Source organism: Fukomys damarensis, unplaced genomic scaffold (genome assembly GCF_012274545.1).
Source record: "Fukomys damarensis isolate Sample0158 unplaced genomic scaffold, DMR_v1.0_HiC HiC_scaffold_29, whole genome shotgun sequence".
NCBI lineage: Eukaryota > Metazoa > Chordata > Mammalia > Rodentia > Bathyergidae > Fukomys > Fukomys damarensis.
This window is the reverse complement of record NW_022900941.1, coordinates 9,921,450-9,947,900: the sequence shown is the minus strand read 5'-3', so window position 1 is coordinate 9,947,900 and position 26,451 is coordinate 9,921,450. Positions and strand designations below refer to the sequence as shown.

The following is a 26,451-nucleotide window of genomic DNA, read 5'->3' as shown; positions in this document are numbered from 1 at the left end:
ATTAGCTAACAAAAGGCTTTCTGCAAAATCCAGCTCACTAGCTTCCTGGCATTTCTGTAAAAGAGCAATGTTTTTCATTTCACAAGCATGGATGAGCCTGAGAGGGCAATAGTGAATCTTTTCAGCAGGGTGGAACTAGAGGGTGAAATATAACAGATGTGCTGTGTGGAAAGGAGAGTATCTGGCCACTGAGAGAAGGACTAACAGGGTTTCATGATTCTGTAGCAGGATAATTTGATTGGTTCCCATCCTATGTTTTTAAACCCTGCTGGAATTCAAGACATGAAGGAAGAACAGGGTATGGTGGTACATATTTATAAGATCAGGACTCTGGGAGGCAGAGGCAGGAAGATTACAAGTTTGAGCCCATCCTGGGTAACTAATGACTTAGAAAGACCTTGTCTCAAAATAAAAATTAATAAAGGGCTGGAGTTGTATCACAGTGCGAAGACCCTGCATTCAATCCTCCAATTCCAGAAAAACAAACTGAAGAAAGGAGAGAGAGAATGCTCAAGTCAAGGTTTCAACTCCATTTGAGAGAGTTATATTGTCAGCTCACGTCTTTGGAACTTCTTTGATGTCTCTTCCTGACATTTCTGCCACCTCTCTCCACATCGTCAGATGTCTCTCTTCAGCTTTCACGTTCTCTTCTCTTGCACACAAACTCTTCCTTTTTCCTCATTTCCACTGATCTCTCACCTACTTCCGTTTCCCTTCTCTCCTTTATGCTTGCTTCATCCACCTTATTTCTCACTGCCCATTCTCTCCCAGTTTCTCTCTTTATCTTCCCCTCAATCCTAGTACATTATTTTCTCCTGCCATCAGATTACTTCACAATACCCTCCATTACCCTCTCCTACCTCTTCTAACATTGGCTTCTCTATTTTCTTCTCTACCCAGTTCTGTCTTCTTTCTTTTCTCACCCCTAACTATGCAGGAAAGTTGGGAGACAAGAAAAGAGAGACACATGAGGAGAGAGACACAGTGGGGGAAGAGAGAAGGGAATTAGACAAAGATATGCTGGGTATGATGGCAACAGAAACAAGATACCACTCAGCTGAGGTTCCACTTCTAGGACCAAATCAAGATAGAGAGGAGCCCGGGAAAATGAACTGTGATGTGAAGCAAATGAAAGCCCTGCTGACCTCACCTGCCCCACCACAGAAGGCAGTATCCCAAAAGGTGGAATAGTACCATTTGGGCATGGAGAAGACACTGTGAAGGCAGTCTGTCTGCGATCAAATCTTGCCTCTGCCACTTACTACCTGTTAGAATAACTGATTTTTCCATGGCTTGAATCGAGGACCTAAATTTGTGATGAGGATGAATCCATATATGTAACTTGTCAGGTGTGACAATGTTATATGACTCTTCACTACTTTGACTTTTCTGACTCAGAAGCTAAAATCCTAAACACGAAACACTGGTTTTCTTGGAGCTGTCCGTGGTGCTGACTCTTGAGCTTCTCTCTGGAAAGGGCGGCTCAAATCCATTGTCTTTCATTGAGTATCTGTATCATGCTAACTGCACAGATGTTTGCTTGACTTTACACAGCTACAAAAGTGTGGAGTTGGAATTTAAACCCAAGCCTTGCTGATTCCAAAGCCCCTCCTCTTTCTAAAACACTATGCTGTCTCTTATATCTTCATCCAAACTCTGACCTCCTAATTTCCTAACAAAAGCCACCTTCTTCTACCAGTGACCTGTTTTGACCTCAGTCAACAACCAAAACCCCTCACCTTATGGCAAGAGAGGTAAAGGGGGAGAGTGGGGAGAGTCCTGCTGTTCTCTTCAAGGGCATACCTCCTATGACATAAAGACTTCCCTTTAGGTCCCATCACTTAACTGCCCCCCCTTCACAATAACTCCAACCTGAGTACTAAGCCTTTAGCACATGAAACTTTGGGGAGACAGCACAGATCAAAACTATAGTACCTACAGCACCCAGGTTTGGCTACTGAGAGCAAGTCCAAAGATAGCTGGTATGATCCATGCATACAAGACAGACATAGCCTGCTGTGAAGGAATGATTAACACACATGACATAGGAATTGAAAAAGTGATGATAGACTACATGTAGGTCAGTCCAAACTCAGTAGACATAGGGAAGAGTACGAGAGCCTGAACAATGAACAGGATTTCAACAAGAAGATAGTAACTTAAAACACTTCTGGTGGGGCAATGGTGAGTTCCACTCCCAGATGTGGGCATGGGGTGTGTGTGTGTGTGTATGTGTGTGTGTGTGTGTGTGTATGTGTGTGTATGTGTGTGTTTGAAGATAGAGGATTTGGATGGGAGAAATGAGGGTGCCAACATTTGAAACAGATACATTTTATCTAGCAGCCAGGCCAAGGTTTTCCTAGGGAGACAAGAGTGGAGGATGGCTGAGGGGGTTGGAAGCAGACAGAACAGTTTGTGCCTGCTGTGGTAGGAAGCTGAGAACTGTAAAGGTGCTCTGAGTTGAAAAGCAATGAGATCAGATTTTGCTTTAGAAGCATCCTGTTAGCAACACATAGGCCAAGGGAAAATAGTTACACAAGTCAGAAGACTGTTTGTAGGAGCCAGAAGGACTGGGGTACCAGATTCCAAAGGTGGCAGTGAAGAAGTCCTGAGAAGTGTCCGCAGTGGCTATGTTAAGAAGGAGCAGCTAGAAGCCCCCTGATGAGGGCTGCCTTTTCTCAGCCCATTTCCTGATAGCATCACAGCCTCTAAGGAGACATTCTGGCTGTGAGAGAGTCAGGGACTTGAAAGATGAAGAAATACCAAAGAGCTTGCCCTTTCACCTGCACATGGACAGAGCTCACCTGTCATCTCCCACAGCAATTTAGGCCTGGGACTACCGGCAATTTCAGGCTTGGTAGGACCCACTGGCCTAGAAGGTCCCAAGTAACTGGCAAGGGAGTGGTCTACGTCTCTCCCTGCTGCTCTGCCAGAGCGACTCTGCACACTCTTTCCAGAAGGATGGTATCACCTCCGGGTCTGTGATAAACTCAGAGAGTCTATATAAAAACAACTCCACTGCAAACCACACCTCATTAAGTGCCCATGTGGGTGTTGGGGGCTATGGAGAAGATTAGAGTTGAAGTTAAAGCTCCTGACAAAAAACCCAAAACAATTCAGAACAGTACATGCTGGTGGCCAAAGCTGTGTTGATGCCCCTGCCTGTCAGCTGGATCAGTTCTACCCCATTACACACATTCTGAGCTTCCATTTATGACATCCACTCAGGCCTTTATACAATTTTGCACAGCCTCTTAAAACCCACTGTCCCATGTGATACTCATCACACACCTTCTGAAGGAGGAAGGGAAGGCCTCATCATCTCTATCCCCTGAAGAAGTGAGGAACCTGGACCACTGTCCTATACTTTCCCCATCACGGATCATCTCTGTAGCAATTACTAGCTTAATTGTCTGAGTTCTCCGCTTCCAGTGAACTCTACAAAAGTAAAGACTAAGCCTTGCTCATTGCTACTTCCCTGGACCCAGAACAACACTCAACATCCAACAGATATTTGTGAAAATGAATGACTGGGTAGCCTGAAGGCTTACTGATGGCCTTGCCAAAACTGGAACTGGGTTCCAGGTCTCCTGTTCTTCCCTAACAGTAGGTCTTTCAGTACATTAAAACCGAAGGAGTAGTTAGGGGCCAAGTAAGTGAGTTAACCTCCCCTGAAACACCCGCTTTTCCAAAACGATCTCTTTCAGGGAACTTATCCTCCCACTTAACTATAAGAGAATTTTTCATTTACATTGGAATCATCTGGAAACTTTAAAAACACTGATGCCTATGTTTCCAACCACAAAGATTCTGACTTAGTTGGTCTGGAAATTAGCCTGGGAATTGGGTTACAAATGCATAACTAGTATTGACAACAACTGACCCAGGGTATTGTTACTCAGAATGTGGTCCCAAAACCAGTAACAGGCATTATGGCTCTTGTCAGAAATGTAGGTCTTAAATCTTCTCTTAACAGAAACAGATTGCAACTATGTGAGGTGATGGATATGTTAATTAGATTGTAGTAATCATAGCACAATGTGCACATGGATCAAAATATTCTGGGGCCGGGGATTTAGCTCAGTAGTTTGGTGGCCTGCCTTGCAAGCGCAAAGACCCTAGTTCAAAACCCGGTACCAAAAAAAAACAAACAAAAAAAAGACATTCTGTACACCTTAAATACATACAGCTGCTATTTGTCAGGTACAGTCATGCATTGTTTAACACTGGGGATATATATTTGATAAACACATCACTAGGCAATTTCATCGTTGCTCAAACATCACAGAGAGTACTTATGCAGTATGGCCCATTGCTCCCAGGCTAGAAACCTGGGCAGCATGTTATTGTACTAAAATACTGTAGGCAACTGTAACACAGAAATAAACTTTTATGTCTAAACATAGAAAAAAGACAGCAAAAATACTAGATGTTATAGTTTGGATCTCGAATGCCTCCCAAAGGCTTGTGTGCTAAAGGCGTGGTCCCAGGCTGAAAATGCTGCTGGGAACTGGTGGACCCTTAAGAGAAGGGGCCTGAGGGAAGGAAGTGAGTTCACTGGGGACGTGGCCTTAAAGGGTGTATTGGGCCCAGCACTCTCCCTCCTCCCTCACTGGCTGCCATGAGAAAAGCAGCTTTCCTCTGCCATGCCCTCCCATCAGAGGCCCAGAGACCACAAAACCAAGTGACAGTGGACGGAAGACTCTGAAGCTTGAGCCCAAATAAAACCCTCCTCTATTAAGTTGATTTTCCCGGATATTTTGTGTCACACTGACAGGAAACTGACTGACATACTAGGCAATGGGGATTCTTAAATCTCGTTATAATCTTGTGGGACCGCCACTGTACATATGTGTGGTCCATCACTGACAAAAATGATGTTAAGCTGCATGTGACTGCATCGGAATAAAGCTGCAGAAGTACTCTTAAAAGCCTGTAGACTCTCAAGCTCCATCCAGACTTCCTGAATCAGAATTTGCATTTTCAACAAAAATCTTTGGGAGATTCTGACCACAACAGTATGGCAACGGTCTCAACTCTGGTTACCGGGAGAACCGCATAGAGTTTAAATTATCAATTTCTGGATGTTTTGTAAGATCTAATAAACCAGACTCTCCAAGGATAGCACCCAGACACTGTATTTTTAAAAAGTTTCCCAAGCGACTCTCATTTGTAGTCATGGCTGAAAACCACCAAATAGAATAGTTAATCTGTACCTCGGGTGGCAGTTAGTACTTTCTGCCTTGCATGGTAATGATAAGTATCTTTGTGCATGACTTTTTCTCTTCTGCTGCACCATCAGTTCCCTCAGGCAGAGACTTTGTTGCATTTATTCATGATGCAAAAAAAGTGCTCCTACTATGTGAAAATCATTGGATGAGGTCACAGTTTCTGTGGTCAAAAGAAATGGCCTGGTTGTCAAGAAGATGACAACTCAGGAGAAAGAGATATACAAACAAATTATTAAAACATAAGTGTGAGAGTCTACAGAGCAAGATGAACAGAGGATGCCATCCTGGGAAGTCAGGAAGGACTTCATGAGGAGGTGACACGGGAGCCATGCTGAAGGATGGGCCGGGGAGGGAAAGCAAATTCCTAAGGAAAGGAGTAGCCAACTTAGAAGCACAGAGACATGTGGAAAGAAGGGTGGGTACGCAAAGCTATTGTCCAAGTGTTATTTATAATAGCAAAATATTGTAAACAACTTAAATGTCCAACAGAGGAGTACTGCTAAATAAATTATGGCTCTTCTTTATAGAGGAAAACCAGGCAAACATAAAAATACGGATGAGGATTTTGAGGCACCAATGTGGAATAGTCCAAGATAGAGTGTTACAATGGGAAAACACAAGGAGCAGAATAATTGCCAATTGTTGAGCCACAATTTACAATGTATCTTTATATGTACTTCATCTACATAAACTCCCTGTCAGGCATCAATATCCCACTTAAAAGTTCAGAAAACCATACCCCCAAGGCATGAAATCACTTGCCTGGTGTCGTGATGTAAACCAGAGAACCAAGATTGGACCCCACATTGGTCTGCAAAGCTGACAACTGTCCTGCCAGCTCAGGCTGGCATGAGTTGTGGGCAGAGGCTGGACCTGAGGGCTGATCTAGGATCCCAAAGGAAGAGTAGGGGTCATGGCCAGGCAGGGAGAAGAAACAGGCCCCACAGAGCATAGCCTTCTGATCACGTAGTTGCCACTTCCTCAAGGTAGCAGGGACAATAGCAGTGGCACTTAGACCTGAAGGGGTGATTCTGCAAGTAGGATGAGTGCAGATATAGTTGCTGCCATTGCTGTAACGTTTGGCCAGAGGTTTGTCTAGAAGTCTGTTACAGGCACAGTTGATCCTGAGTTTGTCTTTCAAACCTTCTTAGTCACTCTTCTCATTGCTGAAACAAAATACCTGATACCAAAGTTAAAGGAGCAAAGATTTATTGTAGCTCATAGTTTATGGAGGTTTCAGTCCATAGTCAGCTGGCTTCAAAGCAGGGTGGCACTGCAGAGGAGCACTGCAGAAGAGAAACAGACCATGGCAAGCAGGCAGGACAGCGAAGCAGCAAATAGTGAAACAGCAGAAGCAGCAGCATCAAGCCTGCCTCTCTTCTTCATCCCATCCAGGCTGCGTGCCTTTGCATTGGTGCCTCCCAGGCCCAAAGTAAGTCACCCTTGATCCCAGCACCATACCCTTACTCCACATTCATAACCCTAATGAAGACATCTTCGAAACTCCCCACCTGTGACAGCGTGTGGCTTTGAGGGAACATCTAGACATAAGCTGTAACACTCTCTATCAGAAAGGGTCCGAGGAACACGTGAAATGGTCTCTCCACTCCATGGTTTCTAAACACCAATCCTTCTCTTCTGAGTTCCCTACTGAGGACTCCAAAAAATAGGCCCCACTTCTCCTCCATTGCATGGGCACTGACAACAACCATAGCACACACTGAAGGGTACACCCCACCCAGCATCATTCCCCAGTAGGCCTCCAAGGAACACTGACTTAGATAAGGCCTGAGTCATAAGTTAGGGAAGGTGAGCTTTGGGGTCCCACTTAGATCCTGGCTCCATCCTTACCAACTGACCTCCACATAAGCAGCCAACTCACTGCTCTGACCTTCAGTCTCCTCCCCTTGGACAAGGGATGCCTGCTTCTTCCCTGAGGTGAGCGAATCAGGTGAGATTCTGTTGGGGAGACTTATGTGGGGAGCGGGAGACAGAACACAAGCGATGCTGTGACCACATTCCTCTCACCTGTACTTAGTCTGCAGCTTTCAAGAACTCTTCCCACTCTCCTGCAGATCCCCTGAGGACCTTATAAAAGCAAGGGTTCCACACGCAAATACAGCCAGGCACTGGTGGTACACTGAAGGAGTCAAGTAGGATGAGAGGGGAACCATGGTGAGCTGGGGCGCAAGCCCCACCTGGAGGACCTGGCAGGCCCACTTTTTAAAAAGAAAAAGACCAATACAATCCTATTGGTTGATTCTTGCTGCTATTTCTTGTGCAATTGAGGTTCTGTTTAGAAAATCCTTTCCTATACCTAGGTCCTCGAGTGTTTTACCTGTTTTATCTTCCAGAAGGCTTATTGTTTCTGTTTTAATGTTTAGATCTTTGAGCCACTTTGATTTTAATTTAGTATACAGTGAGAGGCAAGGGTCCAGTTTCATTCTCCTGCAAACAGATAACCAGTTTCCCAAGTACCACTTAGTGAATAGGTTGTCTTTCATCCAACATTTGTGCTTGGCCCCTCTGCCAAAGATCAAATATATGGATATGTCTGGGAAGGTTTCTGTATCCTCAGTTCCCTTTCAATAGGAAAGTGGTCCAAGGGAGCTTGGGAGAGGGTAAGGCAGAGGGGAAGGGGAAATAGAGGAATAAAGATGTGCCATGTGTAGGAATCTAAAGACTCCAATTACCATTTAACACCACCTGTCACAAGATGAGCTAAGACAAATAATATCAACAATTACAGAAAAGGGGATTATGAGAACCCAAGGAGGAGGGGTGAAAAAGAGGGAAGGGGAAGAGGGTTAAGAAAAACAAGCTGCGATTTGTACATGTGCTCTGGTTTGGGCCTAGATGCCCTCCCAAAGCCTCCTTTGGTCATAGTGGCTTTTTCAAAAGTTGCTGGATGTAGAGTGTGGGATGGGCTTCCCCTTTGAGGGCCCTAGGACCAAAGACAGCTGGGACCCAACCGCAACCACCATCACGGTCCATCCAGGAACACCCAGAGTCAGGCCAAGCTGACAGCAGCCAGACCTCTGCCTCTCCCAGCAGCCTCTCCCAGGCTTCTGCCAGGTCAGGTTCCTCAGCCTGAGCACAGTGAGGCAGGAGCTGGGTGTGCTGTGCGAACCTGGGAGAGGCTCCTCTAACCCTCTCTCAGACAGAGCCTGAAATGGCAGCATTAAATATTCATTCCTTTGGGTTAAGTGTTTCTTCTCTGGGGTCCTCTTTTAAAATTCAAATGCTTCTTTGGAGAGGAATGAGCCACTTGTGGCTCTGAATCAAATGTACCGGAAGTGAGTGAAGGGGACGGCAGTGGCACTCAGGGAGGCGAGAGGGCCACCCGGAGCTTCTGTCCTCCCTCCCACACTCCTGTGCTTCTCTGCCTTCTCTGCCCCAGTGCATTTGGGGACAAGGGGTGTCAGGAAGGGGAGGCTGGGATAGAATCAGCTCTCACTCAGTTTCTGCTTTTGGAGACTAAAAGAGATTCCCTCAAAAGAGCCCTCAGCCGCAGCAGGGGCCTCATCTCCCCTCTGGGTCCCAAGCACTCTTGCTGGGAGTTGGTGTGGGGGTGGGCGCCTCCAGTGCACGGACAGCCAGGGGTAGCATGGCTCTGGGCCAGGGAAGGAGCTTCTGCCCGAGGTAGCTGGCAGAGCAGAAGCAGCTCCCTGAGGGAGTTCTCAGGCCCAGGGATTGCATCACAGCTCCAGAAGCCTGGTTTGTCATTCCACACAGGCTTGCACCTGATTGGGATGCAGAGAACATCGGTGTGTGCGTCCGAGTTAATGAGAGAGGCCTCAATTAGTGCATCGACTAGCAGGGATCATTGAGGACTCAGTATGTGCCCTGCTCCACACTAAGTGCAGCCTTCATGGTGAAGCTTCTCTTGGACTGCTTTGGCCTATCATTTCAGGACCCTGGCTCCACTTAAAGTGTCCCTAATCATTTCTGGAAGTCGAGAAGGACTCAGCTCCATCCTTAAAACGGTACCTTTAGCCACCTTTTGGCCATGATGTGTCCCCTCTCCTGGCCTGGCTTCCTTTGGAACAGAGGTACTCAAACTGGACAAATAAATCTTTTCTCTAGTGCCTCTGCTGCTGATGCCCCCTGTCTCCTATGCAGCACCTTCTTGTCTCATGAGATCCTTAGATGGAGACCACCCGATACCCTTCTGCTGGCAAGAATCAGACTTGGGTCAAGGGAAGGAATGGTGGATCAGACCTTCCCCACCACCCACACCAGGATCTCTGCCATCCACATCACACCAAAAGAGCACCAGCCTCAGACATCAGAACCAGGGTTTAGTTCCTGGGTAGATGATACTTGTGAAGTCACAGTAGGCTAGGCCCAGGCCCAGGCTGCCATGTCCAGGCCCACTGGTCTGAGGACTTTCTGCGGGAAAGGGCCAACTAGTCACATTCCCCACTCCAGACCACCAACCTCATCAGATGCTCTCAGCCTCAAAGCCCAGAGAGCTTGTTTCGGAGAAAGAGCAGAAATTCCCTACCCACAGCCTACTTCTGCTCTTGAGAAGCCCAGGACCCCCAAGGAAGCCTCAATTTTTCTTCTGCAGTGAGGAATGCCTCTCTTCTCTCCACGAGGTCACCATAATGACCAGCCCCAGCATCTACCATGAGTGAGCACTGCTTAGTGCCAAATGGTTTCCAACACATGTTGCTAATCCCCCATGATAGTCGGGCTCATTTTACAGACAAGACCATTTGGGCTTGGGGTGAAACCCTGGATGGTCTTTGGCAAGTGGCAGCAACTCACCAAATGCTAGTGAGTATTTGTACAAAGAATTGTTGTCAAATTTTTTATCATGAAGCTTTTATGTCAGCAAGGGTACAGTGACATATTTATTACAATGCCTTCTGGTCTTGGTGGCTCAGGAAGGCCTGTCTTCCCTGACTCCCTGCCTGGTGGCTGTTTGTCCTCACTCTGAGCTCCTGTACCTTAAGTTGTCTTGACTGTTCATTGCACCCCAAATGGCCTTCAAGGCCTAGCTCAAGGTTCCCCTGTTCAAAGTCATTCTCTTTCCCCTCTCTGTCTCCATTGTTCTCTTCACCTTGCATTCCAGACCTCTGAATGTGGGTTCTCTTCCGTCCTGTGCTGTACTCAATGAGGTCAGGGACGGTATCTTGTTTAATGTTTTTGCTTCCACAAAAACAATCCACAATTTGCATATAGCAGGCAACCCATGGTGTGTGCTAAGTTGAGTATATTAGCTATTTTCCTATTTAAAGGAATATCTCATAGGTTCCAAATATGAATGTTATTTCATTAGAATCCATGCCCCACATATACAGCCATCTGGGAAGGTTTTGGAAAACAGAGATAGCCTTGCATCATGCTGAAAGAACGCTGGAGTTTGGTATGAGCAAAAGGCACTGATTTTACCACTCCAGAGCTGTGTGACCTTGGGAATTACTTCCCAGAACCTTAGATTCCACAGTCATAGAATAACAATACTAATTCCCTTTCCTTGTTAGTTGTAAGGATTAATCAGAGTACTTTGCATGACAGAGGTACCTGCTATCTACAGGTCCAAGAAGTATCTGACCTTTCATTTACACCATTTTGTACCTTCTTATGCCCCCCAAAGCCTCATGCCTTCATAGATGGGGCTTTGGGGCATGACAGGTGTGTGATACTAGGTCATGGGCATGTGATGCTGAATTAGTCCACTAATTAGTTTAGTATAGTTCTGAGAATAAATGAGAGACATACTGAAGAGGGAAGACCCACCCTGCTTGTGTGTGGCACCAACCAATAGGCTTGTAGTCTGAATAGCATAAAAAGGGATAGCAGAAAATTGTTGCTGCCTCCTGCCACCTTCCATGAACTGTTTCTCCTCTGCCATGCCACCCTGCCTTGGAGCCAACTGGCTATGAACTAAAACCTCTACAATTTATAAGCTAGAAGAAACCTGTTCTCCTTTAACTTGTGAATTGCAGGCACTTTGTCTCAGCAACAAGAAAGTAACTAAGACAAGCCTTCTTGTATAGAACTTTGCCCTGAATAAATGAGGAGTGGGGTAATAAATTAATGAACTTGAAGATTGTTTTTTCTTTTGGTACTAGGGATTGAACTCAGGACCTTGTGCTTGCCAGGCAGGTATGTGCCACTGAGCCACATCCCCAGCCATAAATGAACTTGTATTGCTTCAACACTGGGAGGGACTTGCATCCTGCTGGAAGAATCTTTTGAGTTTGATCGGAGCAGAAAGAAGTGATAAGTGAATTCTTGCAGCAGGGGGCACTGTGTGAGCAAAGGTGGGTAGTTGGGGGCAGAGGTTCAAATGAGAGCGTTTGGAAGCACAAAGGAGACCAACTGCCTGCCGCAGTCACTGGGATACTTGAGGGATGTGACATGTTAAGGCTCTCCTATTATTCAAAACATATTTGGTTGCAAGTTTCAGAAACACATGTCATTCGCCATATATGGAAGGAAGGGACATGCTGGCTCGCTTGCTGGATAGGACAGAGGTGCATTGGGCATCACAAATAATAGCACCATAAAGCTCAAGCACTGCCACTGGGATTTCTCTGTTTTACCTTCTGAGTTGGCTGGGATTCTGCATTCAATCATAGAATCAACAGAACCCCTTCTAGCTTATTTGAATGTAAGAGAATTTTCTGATTTGTATTTAGTGGCCCACAGTATCAAGAAGATCTCAGGATGGGACTTGGATGCTGCCAAGCCAGGAACAGAGGGGGCAGAGCAAATGCCCAGCCACATTGCAAGAGACTTCTAGAGGACATACCTCTAGCTTGTGTGCTTTAGCTTCTAGAGCAGCTGTGCGTCACCCATGGCACTGGGACAGGAGACCAGAGCACTCCCTTTGTTGCCCTGGAAGAGCGGATTCCTGTACTGCCTGAATCTCTCTCCTCCTGGGTACCTCAAAGGGAAGGCTATGCCCAGCCCACCCTATGGGTTCAGAACCATGGACAGAGGCATTGGGTTTTGCTCATCGCTGGAGGGGAGGTCACAGTGAGCACAGCCTTGCCAGTTCCTGTTGTACTGACAAAGTGAAGTTCTCCGAGAAAGCTCCTGGTGTTGAAAACTGAAGCGGTGGGAAAAGTGCCCTGAAGAGGCAACTCGGGGCCTTCCAGGACCCTGAACTACAGGAAAGTCACTTGGAAAGTGAAGAGTGGAGAGAGGTGAGGTGAAGCCAAGGTCAGAGTCCTGGGACTGCAAAGGCAGTGATGGACACAACAGACACAGTGGGCAGGAAAACAGACAGGTTCCTGTGCACAGGAGCTGTTGTCGCTGGAGAGAAGGAAAAGTACAAACTGTCCCCAGCACACTGATCAAAAGATGCCTCTTCTGGCAGGAAAACTTTGACTAAGTAAGGGTTAATTGTCCCTGCTTGCTGTGACAGCCAGAAACAGCATTTTCTCAATGTTACCCTTCTCTGTGTGTGCCCTTGCTGTGATGGAGGGGAAGAAAACAGTTGTCGGTTTGAGCAGAGGAGAGCATTGTTATGATTTGAAATCTTTTTAAAGTTCCTTCCCCAGGGGTCCTCATTGAACTAGAAAGCAGGTGGCCCTCCTGGTGGTTTGACTAAAATGCTGGGGCGGGCAAGTTCCTGTGACAGAGTCTGGCAGGGGCTTCTCTCAGGCACCAGCAGGCTGGTCTTTCATGCAGGTAGATGGGGCAATGGGGTGAAGGGTCACCTCATGAGGCCCTACAGGAAAAACACTCCCCCCAGACACGCCCAGCCCAGTGCCTGGCCATCCTCAGCTGCCCCCAGGAGTCCCATGTTTAAGTGCTGTGTCATAGCTCCTGCCTTGTGAGGCAGTCACCAGGGCTGGGATCTGCCCTTGAGGTCACCTGGCCAAAGCCATAGGTCACCAGCTCCTTCCACCTAGGTGAGGCAGGGCTGTCCTCATTAGCTTGGCCTTGCTCACTTCTGACAGCACCTGCCTGCCATTTGCAGCCCAAAGCAGCCCCTCTTGGCTTTATCTCCACGGGGTGGGTGGGCTTCTGCCTCACTTTCCCTGTCACTTCTATTCCTGTTGACCTGGAGCTGGGCAGGGGGCACTTGAGAAACTAAAAGATGGAAGAGATTTGGGGGCATCTGGGCTAGGGTGGATTGACTGTTCCCTTTCCTGGAGAGCGACCTTGGACACATCCCTGCAGGACCAGCAGATGTGCGTCACTTGCCTCTATGTATCAATATCCACTTCCAAGGCTGTGGTGTGACCTGAGGAGTCAACACACAAATCCTGGAAATGGGGCCTAGCGCACCGAAGGTGTTCCATACGGCTCATGCAGGGGAACCCTAAAGCGCTCCTGCTCCAGGGCAGCCCAACCCTGCCTCCTGAGCACCCCCATCATGGACAGACCTCCTGCCTGACCTCACCTGTCTCCCCATCCACAGCCTCCTGCTGCTGCCCATCCGCCCTGCTTCCCATCAGACTCCTCCTACAGAGAGAGGTCAGCACCCAAGATGGAGAGTCCAGTCCACACTGCCCCTATAGCACAGACACTTGAATGTCCATTTGTTCCTCCTCCACACACTGGCCAGCCCTATAGCTAGTTTCTGAGTCTCAGCTCCTTACCTGTCTGACATTTAGGTGCCGGCGGCTCTCTGAGCTGTATGGATGATCAGGGTGAATGTCAGCTGTGAGGCTTTGGAGACCACCTCCCGACCTTGAGCTTCAGCATTGTGGCTGGCAGATGGGGTGAGGCACACACCTGTAATCCCAGCACTGTGCGAGACGGAGGCAAGAGGATCACAAGCAAGCTCAAGCCAAGCCTGAGCAACTTAGGGACTCGGTAAGACTCTGCCTCAAAATGAAAAATAAAAATATGGCTGGGGATGTAGCTCAGTGCAAAGGCTCTGGGTTCAATCATCAGAACTGTGATAATGGCAAAGAGGCTGCTGCTGCTGCTGATGATGATGATGATGACAACCACAATGGACGGGGATTCCAGAAGAAATGAACTCTGCTCTGCAGAATGCATTCCCAAAGGCTCCTAAAATCGATAAGGGCATCAGGGTGATCCTAGCCGAGACTGAAGACAGGTAAGGTAGGCCTCAAAGGAGAGTATTTCCCGGGGGGTGGGGCGGGCAGAGCCTGCTAATAAAACCAAGAAGCAAACTTAAAATCCCTTAAAGCGAAAGTGCCCAAAAAGTCAGAGTAGGTCTCTTAAAGGGGCACCTGTGGGTGCTGACTGTGGGTTGTGTCTGGCTCTTCATCAAATCGAGGGGCCACCAGGGGTGATTCCCGGGCTCATCAGCAAGGGGCCAAGCCAGACACCTTCCCCCTAGGCACTTTCTTGGGAAGTCACTCTTGTATGACTTTCACTCTGACTGCCAGCCAAGACTCCATTTACTCAAGAAGGGGACAATGAGGCGATTCAGAATGTGAAGGCATCATTCCTAAACCTACCTGGATGTGAACACTGGAAGTCTGTTCACACCATCCATTATTTATAGTGTAAGTTATTGTTGTTCGGCAGAAACTAACAACATCATCTACTCTTTTTTAAACGAAGCACCTCAGTGACATTGGCAGCTAAGTGTTCCTTCGCAAGAAATCATTTGCCACGATGTTAACCAGACCCATTATTTACTGCATATCTGCTGGATCCCACAGAAGCTGATTTCACCTTTAACCCTCATGCCAAACTCTGTAGAGATGGTGGTATTAATGGTCCCAATTCTAGAGAGAAAACAGGCTTAGTAACTGCCCCAGAAGGTGCAGCTAGAGGCACGACTGGTTCCACATGGGCTGGGAATGGTGATGCAGGGTGGCTCTTCCAAATACAGCCTGGCCACTTCCTCAGGAAGCTGAAATCTAAAGTCAGCAGAGCAGGGCTACTGACAATTACTGAGAATGAAAATTTCCTGTGAAAACAAACACTTTGGAAAAGACTCCAGGTCGACGCACAGCTCCGTCCAATTCTAGCCACTTGCTCCTCTTTGGCTGAGCACTAGATTGGATCAGTAATTGGCATGTGTTTAGGGGCTCATCATCCAGAACACACAGGTCTGTGAACACTGGAGTCTGCATCCAAGAGATGCTTGCACTGGGAGGTGCATTTGAGCTGGTACATGGGGACACCTCCAAACTCACTCTCACTCTGTTCTGGAGTGTGGGGGCCAATGGGCAGAATCGCTGCACTCTGCACAGCTGATCTCCCCTCACACTTATGGACAAATTGATTCACTGATTGCTGTGTGCATACGCTTAAATTTTGCCCACTAGTCATATCTAATTATGATGCAACTTCACCGTACAGACACCTCATGCCCCAGCTCCCCCTCCACCCCACTGATCCCTTAATCTTCCCTGAGGGAAACACACCAGCAGGGGCATGATTGGAGGAGACAAATTAATTACAGCGTGCCAGTGCTGCAGTAAAGCGGGCAGCCCATTCTTCCCATATTTCTTCCTTTCAGACTGGCCATCCCTCACCTGTGCCGGGGAATTTAACAAAGGAACAGGACTCATGCTGCAGTTCATAGCAGGAGACGTGTCAGGGGAGAGCAGAAGGCAGGAAAAGACCAACATTGAGGGAGAGGTTTTAAAACACATAATGATTTCATGTCAAAACACAATTTCCCAGTGTCAGTGCACTGCTCGGTAAGCACGAGGGAAAAGGGAAGTGATTGAAAACTCCTGGAATGAGAATGTGCCGTGGATTCTGGAACATTGATGGATGGTCTCGAAAGGGGAGATTGATAGATTATGATTTCTGGGAGGGATCATTACACACCAAGTCCATGAACAGAACTGCCTAGAGAAAATGGGTTGGATGATCCTGATTCATTAGCCCATTATCCAAAACCAAGCCGTGCTACTGTGCCCAGTCAGAGGGGTGGAATGGGATAGGTCGAGATTTGGTGTTCAGCGAGCACATGTCAGAGGAATGAAAAAGAACAGCAGCTGGCCCAGGCCACCGTCTCTGGATTGGAATAGCTGCTATATGCCTGCAATAGATCACTTTCCCTGCCAGAGTCACTCTGGCTGAAACAATCAGAGAGGAAACCTGGAGCCAGGCTTCTCTCCCACTGGGGAGTCTGGGAGAAGCCAGAGAGTCTGACCGCCATACCTTTGGACCAAGGACTACACAGGACTGGGAAAAGGGTGACTTAGAGGCCAAAGCTGACGGTAGGAAGGCAGGGGTTGAATATAAGTTACAAAGGGAAAAATGGTTAGAGACTAGAGAGACAGTGCCAAGGGTTAGGAGAAATGGGAAGTAAGCTCCAAAGGAGCTGGGAGGATCAGTGATAGGCTGGGAACAGTGGTTTGGCAGATCAACTCAGACCAAAGACTGAGAAAGATGTAAAAGTATTGGACAACTGCTCCTAAGTGGTGCCAGCTATATACAACAGAGGTTGGATTTTTTACTTCCAGGACCAAGCAAAAATTGAGAAAGCCCCAGCATTGCCTGCCTGCCCCTCCCTGAAGGCTGGGAGTAGTCGCTGAATGCTGTGCTCTCAAATGCTGGGCTTCTAGAGGAAGCTGCAAAACTATGAGGTTAAAATTGAAAGAAAATCAGAGTCCATTTTTCCCACCTCCTTCCCTGGCACATATAGGCATTCCTGTCCCACCAGCCAACACCACGCAGCAGGCCCATGTGTGCCCACTTTCAGATGAATATGGCTTTCTGGCCTTTCCATTCTCCTGTTCTCATAGCTCTTTATCTGGCCCCAAGGACTACTGATGTCCTTTGCATGTATCTACCACTGTCTTCTCTCATCTTAGGCAAAGCTCTGGGTTCCTGCCTTTCTCTCTCCACATCTTCTTATCACCATTGAGCTGTCATCTGTCCCATTCAGTCTTGGTTCTACTATGGACCAGTATGACTAAATCAATGCATATTAAGATGCTGATGCCAAATGGGAAGTGGTTGCATAAACCTTCCGTGCTGACACATTGATCTTATTATTTGACAATGTGTTTCCTATGTTTCTTTGGGACAATGGCGCATAAATGCTTTAGGAGGAAGGGACAGATGGAAAGCTCCAGTCTCATGGCTCCTAGGAGAGACCTTTCAGCTCCACTCGGGTTAGTCAGGGGAGATTTTCACCGCTCACAAGTGAGCTGATGACAGAGTCACTAGGGATCCAAGAAGGAGCACAGCAGGAATAGAGGATAGGCTCTCTGTCTCCTTGGGATGGCCAGGCTATTTGATCAGCGCAAGTGGCACCTGCCCAGGCCTGGGGAAGACAATAACAGCATCTGATACAAGCTGGGTTATGGTCTGCAAGCCCTGTGAGCCTTGTGGTTTTAGCCAGCCTGAGAGTGGAGGGCCCTAGAGTCATGGGAAGACGCGTGTATAAAAGTGCTTTGCGAGCCCTGAACACGCTGTGGAGTCACAGAAATGTCACTGTGAGAAAGAAGATACTCATCTGAAATGGTTTCATACATCACTGGGCATTTGCCCAGTGCTCACAGATGGTGAGCTCTGTGGAAGGTGCTGGTCCCAACTGATACATGCTGAAAGTGTAAAACACATGCTAGACTTTGGAGATACACAAAAAGGGGATGCAAAATAGCTCATTAATCTATTGCATATTTATTACACCCTGAGACAGCTGCTTGGGTGTAAAGGATTAAATAAAATATATTATTGAAATTAATTTTATCTGTTTCCTTTTATTTACTACATGGCTATTTAAAATATGCTTAAAGAAAATACAACTTGCCATTTTATTTTCACTGAACAGCTCTAGTCATGCACTGCTCTCCAGAAGAATTTTCTCTACAAAGACAGACATTCTAGAACTGTGATGTCCAATACATTGGCCACTAGCCATGCAGAGTATTGTGGTTTGGATCTGGAACGTCCTCCCAAAGCCTCAGGCACTCAGAGGCAGGGGTTGTGGAAGGTGATTGGGATGTGGGTACCTCTGGCTGACTTGCTGTTAGGAGATGGGGCCCAGTGAGATGCAGGTCCCTGGGAGCATGGTGTGGAAGGGTCTGTCTCCCTGTCTGGCCCCTCCCTTCTCTCTCGGTTTTCTGGTCACACAATATGAGTGGCTATCCTCTGCCCAGACCCTTCTACCATGCCATTTCTACCTTGGAACCAGCCAACCGTGGACTGAAATCGCTAAACCACGAGCCCAGATGAACCACTCCTCCTTTAAATTACAGGTGTCAGGTATTGTGTCTTAGCAAGGAGAAAGCGACTAAGACACATGGCTATTGAAAAGGGGTTTGTGTGATGGAGGAAATGCATTTTTAATTTTATGCCATTTTAATGAACTTAGATTTCAAGAGTCACATGTGGCTGATGGCCACTGTGTTGGACAACAGATCCAGAGGTGTGGGATCTGATTAGATCAGGAGTTCTATGCTCTAGCTATGCGTTGGACACTTGTGGCATTTATAAATGGCACAGAAGCAAACCTCACCCTCGGCGCTCCTCCATCATTGGTGTGGGGTAGAGTCTGAACACTGGGGTGCTGAGCATACTCCCTCGGGAGCTCAACAGATAACTAAGTTATGAAAAACAGACAGAAGGAAGTGGGCAGGAGTTGCTGTGTACTGAGAGTCTGCTTGTGCCACAGCTGGGGTTTGCATTCTTTCATCTCACCCTCATGATAACCCTGTGCAGCAGGTACCATCACCATCATTATTTCTAATTTACAGATGCCAAAATGAAGACTTTGCCAAAGTCACCCAACTATGGAATGGCAGAGCTGGAATTAGAACCAGGATGTGCTAAGGCCCAAGCAACCCCTCAGTGTCTAAAGACCGAAGGGCTGAGCAGTCTCAGAGGGCTTGGGTTGCGTTATGGACCTGGGGCAGCCTTGGCAATACAGGACTCTCACTGTCGGGCAGACCCAGAGCCTGCCTATCCTTTACCCTGTGCACAGCTGGGCTAGGCTGGCTGGCTGCTCTGTGTCCCCAAGGAAACACAAGAAAATCCAGGCAGCCACAGCTCTGACAACAAAGACATCCACATGAAGCTGAGACAAAACACTTCAGACAGCTAGAAGGCCTGACAGCCGGGCAACCGCCCCTCCCGGGATGTCTGCAGGGAGCCATCGTCACCAGGCAGGAGCCTCAAGCCTCCATGATGCCTGGCTCTGTCATTCAGGACATCAAAGTGTTCCTTTGAGCTAAAACACGGAGGGTCTTTGGAGGATTCCGAGAGCTGAGGGAGCCCTGCATGCCCAGAATAGAGATGGCAGGGACTGGCAAGGGCAGCCCTGGGCCCTGAGAGATCACTCCTGGGGGACAGAGGGAAGCCACCCTACCCCAGCCCCGCCTGCCAGGGGCCCACAAGTCCTCATTCTATCCATGCATACCTGGGGTAGGCAGGGGGCAAGGCAGGTAAGGGAGACTGAGGGGTTAGTGGGTGGCCGGCCTTGAGGAGAAGGCATGGAGGTCCTTTTTCAACCTTGGCTCAACTCTCAAGAGTGGACTGTTTTTGTTTCCAAAAGTTAAATTTGAGGGCATGTAACCCCTTCACCTCTCTCTACTTTAGTAAACGATGTAGTGGAGAGAATGCAAGAGAAACTCCTACTGAGTCTTGGTTCCTGAATCCTGGTTCCACAGTAGATACACCTGTGGGTAGATGTCCCAAGGAACAGGCACTCAGTGGAAACACAGGACAGGAAGTATTAGGGAACATCCTATACAGACAGGATTAGAGTGACGGTCTAGTACACATGAGGCTCAGGTTCAATAAAGCTCCCCAAAGCACTGGCCACCTGCACTAGCCCTACCTTGGGACAGGCGGAGCCCCATGCCCTGCCCTCTGGGCCTCCTGTCTTAGCCGAGAGAGCCAAGCACACGAATGGCAGTGGATGTGGAGACTGAGAGGAGCGGGGTAGAGTGGCAGGGTCAGAAGACACCTCCAGGAAGAGAGGAAACCGTGGCTTAAGCAAGGCCAGGGAGTGAGCACAGGTGGCGGAGCCAGACCTGGAATAACTATTTTTCAGGCTATTCCAACTTCTATCAGAAAGAAGCCAAGCTGGAAATGAGTCCCAAGCGTCCATAGGGCTCCCTGGAAAGTCACCCCATGCTTCCAAGGGACTCCCCTGCTCCAAGTCCAGGCCATGGTCCTGTGGACCTTGCAGGGAGAGGATTTCTAAAGAAAGATAGGTGGGGGCTCCTCGAAAGAGAAGGGCTTGCATTTCACAGATGAGTAAACTGAGGTTAGGAGACACAGGTTAGTACCCCTTTTAAGGGACCGGAACCCAGCTTGAGGCCCGGGCTTGATGGGAAATAAAAACTGAAGAGCCTCAGTAGTCCTGAGGTTAACACTGTGGGCCTGGACAACCAGGGCTCCTCCACTGCAGGAGAATAGGGTGGTATGAGGAGAAGGCCTAGGTCTCCCCCTGGTGGGAAATACACCAATGGGGAGCTGGAAGCGGTGTACAAAGGGGCTGTGGGTGGCCAGTGGCAGGCAACCAGCAGTGCTCCTCTGGCCAGCCCTGTGCACACCTGCAGGGAGGAGTGAACCCAGCATCCCCCACTCCCCTTCCCAGAAGAAGCCTATAGAGGGGAAGGTGAAGGAAGGAGGCAGGAGGAACGTCCCTGCCAGGGTCTCAGTGATTGACAGCCTGAAAAGCGGAAGGGGCCAGGAGCTGCATGTCCCAGGTATGTTTTCTCACACAGAGGTGCCCAGTTAGTCCCGGCTCTGCAGGTATTACCTCCTTCAGGCCTCAGGATGAGTGAGGGTGGACTGGATGGCTTCTGTTCTCTCCATTCACGTAGCGACTCCCCTTCTGGAAAATGAATCTTTTGGGATGCTGCCTGCACCAAGCTTGGCTAATGTTTCATCATCCTAGTATTCAGATTTTTCCTGGAACTTATGAGGCGGGCATTGCTTTCCCTGTGTTTTAAGGCATCTTGGTTCAGAGAAGGTAAGAAATTTACCAAAGATGGCTAAATAAAAGCCAGGTTTCTGTTTCTGTCCAAATCCACAGTTGATGCCTGTCTGTCCAGAAAGCCACTCCAAAGAGACAGGGAACTGAGGTGGGAGGAGGCTGGACCAGTGATTCTCAGAGTGAGGTCCACTACATCAGAACTCTGAGGTGGGACCCAGAATCTGTGTTTCAGCAAGTCCCCAGGAACTCCAGGGCTCACTAAAGTTGAGGAATGCTAGACTGGACCACATAGTCATTGGGGAAGATTCTAGAATGAGCATGAAGAAACCAAATTCAACCACTTCAGCTTCTATGGGCAGAAAAGAGGTGACAAAAACTCTCCAGGTAACTCTGAGTCCTCTTTATGAATAGGCACCCTCATTGGGCCATGTTTTTTTGTCCAGTTGTAGAAAGAATAAATCTTGTTTATACCCTTGTAGCGACCACCGTCAACATCCAATCCCCATCCTTGATATCTGATCACTCTGGTCTCTCTTCAGCAAAAATCCTGCCAAGTCTATTTAGCAAGAAACCTCCTATGCTTGATGTCCCCTTTTAGTGATTTTTCTATCCACTGGTATTTTTCTTTTCCCACTGGCCATAATCCCCACTTGCCCTTGCTGTATTCCGATTTGAGCCCCACCTTTCTCCCCTATGGCAATAATATTGACACTTCTCAAATAGTCCTAAATGAAGCCTTCCTGGCCATTTCAACTAGTGTCAGAATGATCTTTTTCTTTAGCAGAGGGAAGGAGAGCAGGCTCATTCTCCCTTCTGCCAATCCTAAATCCTGCATCTCAAACTGAGCAAACTCAGAGGACAATTTTCCCAGTCACCCTACAGAGCTCAGCATGCCTGGTGTTTGATGGAATGAAACACCCTACCCTATGAGGACGTATCTGGGTGGCAGCTGAAAATAGCCAGCGGCATGCACCACAGTTTACCTTAGGGCTCTGACCCTAATGGGGACATCTACAAAGCCCAGAAACATCCAAATGACAGCAGGGAAGGAATCAGTTGAGTCATGTGGAGGTGAGAGGGGTCCAAAATAGGTACCTGATAGCACAGAGCAACATGGACTTTCCAATTCCATTTAGGCCAAAGAGGCCATCTGGAAGAGAGAAGTGCCCATTCCCAAGTACCCTGACAGGTACCACCTGACTCGGGAGGTGCCCCCTAGTGACAAGACACCTTTGCAGGATGTGTTGGAAGTGGACACGGAGCGGGCGGTGCTGGGGAGGGAGGTCGAGCCCCCGACTCATGAGGACGTGGACTGTGAGAAGCTCGTGGGGCTCTATGAGCGCCTTGAGGAGCTAGGGGCTGACAAAGCAGAGATGGGGCCTCACGGATCTTTCATGGGCTGGGTTTCAGCCCTGCCATGCAGCAAAAGAAGCTAAAAGACTTCAACAGGGGCTGGAGGGTAAGGGTGGCCCTCGCCAGAGCCCGTTTTTTCAGCCTCTCATGCTGCTCCTGGACGAGCCCACCAACCACCTGGACCTGGACAAGTGTCCCACTCCCAAGATTCCCTGAATGGAGTCTGCTAATATCATCCACATGTACAAGAAGAAACTGAAGTATAATATGGGTAACTATGACCAGTTCATGAAGACGCGGCTGGAGCTGGAGGAGAACCAGATGAAGAGGTTTCACTAGGAGCAGGATCAGATCACACACATGAAGAACTACATTGCTCTGTTTGGCCACAGCAGCACCAAGCTGGCCTGGCAGGCCCGGAGCAAAGAGAAGATGCTACAGAAAATGATGGCCCCAGGACTAATGGAGAGGGTTGTGAGTGACAAGACGTTGTCATTTTATTTCCCCCCAGGTGGTAAGATGCCTCTACCTATCATTATGGTGTAGAATGTGAGCTTTAAGTACACAAAAGGGGGCCTTGCATCTGTAATAATCTAGAATTTGGTATTGACCTTGACATCATAGTGGCTCCTGTGGGGCCCAACAGAGCAGGGAAATCCACTCTTTTGAAGCTGCTAACTGGAGAGCTACTACCCCACAGACGGGATGATCCGAAAGCACTCTCACATCAAGATAAGCCATTACCATCAGCATTTACGGGAGCAGCTGGATTTGGATCTCTCACCTTTGGAGTACATGACGGAGTGCTACCCTGAGATCAGGGAGAAGGAGGAGATGAGGAAGCTCACTGGGAGGTATGGCCTCCCCGGGAAACAGCAGGTGAGCCCAACCCGGAACCTGTCAGATGGGCGGAAGTGCTGAGTAGGCCCAGCCTGGCTGGCCTGGCAGAACCCTCACATGCTCTTCCTGGATGAGCCACCACCCACCTGGATATCGAGACCATCGATGCACTGGCAGATGCCATCAAGGACTGCAAGGGCAGCACGATGCTGGTCAGCCATGACTTCAGACCCATTCAGCAGGTGGCACAGGAAATCTGGGTCTGTGAGAAGCCGACAATCACCAGGTGGCTCGGAGACATCCTGGCCTACAAGGAGCACTTCAAGTCCAAGCTGGTGGATGAGGAACTCCAGCTCACAAAGAGGACCCACAACGTGTGAGCCCCTGGCTGGACTTGGGTCAGAAGCATCACCTGTGGATTGCCAGCTGCCACCTGACCGCCGCTTGGGACAGGGCCCGGGGCTGCATACTGCTTCATCGCTGCACTACTGCCCCAGCCCCTCCTCACCTCGGCCCGCCTCACTGCATTTTACCCTCCACCAGGCAGTACCTGTCCACCTCCACCTCCTGGTTACCTCTGTCTTTCTGCCAGGCTCGGCTGGCTGCTCACTCCAGCCCTCGCTGATCTCCTGGCCTGGAGAGACACAGCCAGAGGTGCCTACGGTCTGGCCCAAGGACCCACAGCCTGGATGTGGCCTGGGAGGGAGTGGGAGCCTTGGGCTCTGGGTTTTGGTAATGTTGGAGGAGCCCACCAGCCCACCCCCACCATTCCTTTTTGCTTCTGGTTTGTAGGTGTAGATCAGGCCTTGGGCCTGGTCAGTTTTTAAATAAGTATTTAACAATGTGCCTTTTGGACCTGCATGACATCTATAAAGTGTCCAATAAAGAAAGAAGTAAAAAAAAAAAAATAGGTACCTGTCTCCTAACAGAAGCTACTTTTCTCCTTTGACTAGGGATTTGGGATGGTCCCCATGGTCTTGGACTTTGTAGTTTCAGGTTGTTTCAGACCCACATTCAAGGGCTATGGGTTCTGCCTCTGACTTTCCACTTCTTGGCTGAACATCCTTGGTCATATCAAGTCATCCTTGAGCCTCAATCATCCCATGTATAATGGAACTACTGGCAATCATCTCTGCCTGTCCCACAGAGACACACACTTGTTGTTCTCAGGTAAGAAAAAGAGCGATCGGGAGTAGGACAGGGGCCCTGGCCAGGTGAATAACAGGGGGAGGCCAGTACAGTGAGATGTGAACCTCGGTGAACTGACAGGTTCACTAACAAGCGCCCCAGAAAGTGGGGACAACCATCTGGGCCCTCAGGGAGCCCTCCAGCTGCTGGGAAGGAGACCCATGGCCACCTTACCCACCCTGGATATTGTGCAGAAGTATTTGGAGCCCATGGGTGAGCAATCTGAGCGGTGTGGGGGTCAGGAGAGGTCACTAAGAAAAGAGGGAGTGGGGTCAGGAGCAAACTCCTGGCTGACAGAACCATGGCAGAACCCTCTGAGGACCCTGAGGATTGGTTCCCAGTGTCTGTATTTTTAAAGATCTTCAGGAGATTCTGCTGCATAGCCAGGGATGAGAGCAGAATATCAGGGTTAAAGCGATCCTTTGAAATGATCGTATGTGTGCACTTGTGCACATGTGCACACACATAGTTGTACACTTTTGAGATGGGGCAACTGAGGCTCAGGGGTTTTCTCAAGGGCTCCCAGCAGGTCTGTAGTGTGCAAGCTGGGGCTCCTTGTTCAGGACTATCATTTCTTCCAGAAGTGTCATTGCTCCCAGCCTTGTGTGTGTGCATGTGTGTAACTGGTATAGAACTCGGGACCTTGCACTTGCAAAGCAGGTGGCAGAACCACTGAGCTAAATCCCCAGCCCTATTGCCCCCTACTATTGCATACCAGATCTCTTCTCTTTCTGGATATTTAATGACCCACTAGAACCTCTCCCTAATACAGCTGAATTCTGTACCTGAAATCTCTACCCTGTCAACTTGACAGATGCTGAACAGTTTTGTACCCCTCAAGACCAGGATATGTTTCTTTTCACACACATCCTAAACCTGACTTGCATCCTTACAGGAAGAGGGGAAAGAGAAAGAGATCATCTCTGGGTAAAAGTAGGGCAGAAAAAGGAAAGAAAACCAAAACAGGGGACAAGCTCTTCTCAGGACTGGACCATGTGCTCAGCCCCAAGGATGCACTTAGGAGGTCACCGGAGGCCTGTAGTTTTTCTTTTCTCTATGGTCAGACCATCTGACTTCCTGAAATGCCCCCACAGGATTAAAGACTGGCAGAGTCCCTCGGGCCATCACAGGAGCTCTGCTACCACCTGATCCTTGTCCACAATATATCTGGCCACGCTCACACCTGCTGTCACCCTTATCCTGCTGTGTCAGCACTCTGGGACTGCACCCCACCTTTGAAGTGACCAAGAACCCCCTGTGCCCTTAGGCCCCCGGGAAAGTATTCATGTAACTGGCTGCAGGTTACTGATGCAACTTGCCTCCCAGAAATGTTCTCTGTTCTAATCACTTTTTTAAACTCCACAAACACAATCTCTGCACCGTGATCAATTATTTAGCAGAAAATGATGCATCGAGTTAGCAACTAGATGGCATTTAATATGCCCCCAGAATTCTAATGGTGTGCCCCCACCAGAGGCCTGACGCAAAGTTTCCCTTGCCTGTATTTTTTGAAGTCTTCCCAGAGTGGAGATGAGCCAAGATCTATATGCTTTTGCTTGGTGTCAGACTTAGGTGGCCCCAGAATGTAATCAGCCCGCCCCCTGCTGCGGTGCAGTGTCCTTGTGACTTATTTGTTTTCTTTCTGCCACACAAATTACTCCTTTTGCAAGGTTGTTTGCTCAGTGTCAGGAGGTTATTAAACAAACTTAAAGCCTGGGACCTTAGTCAAATCAGGCAGGAGTGGGGCTGGGGAGGACTGATTCAATATTTAAGAGGCCACTCCTTCTGCCATTCTGCCCTAAAGCTAGAGGACCCAGCCAGGGCAGGAGCTGTTGGCTGCTCAGAAGATCCTGGCTGCTTCATTCTGACTCTGAGCCTTACGATGCTGCTAAACAAAGGCCTAAAAGTGATCCAGGAAGGACACCAGGTCATCTTCATCTGGGTTCCAGACTCCAGCTGTGCTCAGCAAGGTCCACTGGCCAGGCATCTGCTCTTAGGACCTGCAGCATTGGTGGGACCCAGAGTTCAGGATGAGCC

The 26,451-nt window shown here is 48.6% G+C and overlaps 1 pseudogene; it reads left to right on the top strand.

Moving 5' to 3' along the window:
• LOC104867838 overlaps positions 1–23,983 on the top strand; it is a 91,861-nt pseudogene extending 67,878 nt beyond the window's left edge.
• Positions 23,984–26,451: the final 2,468 nt, after the last annotated feature.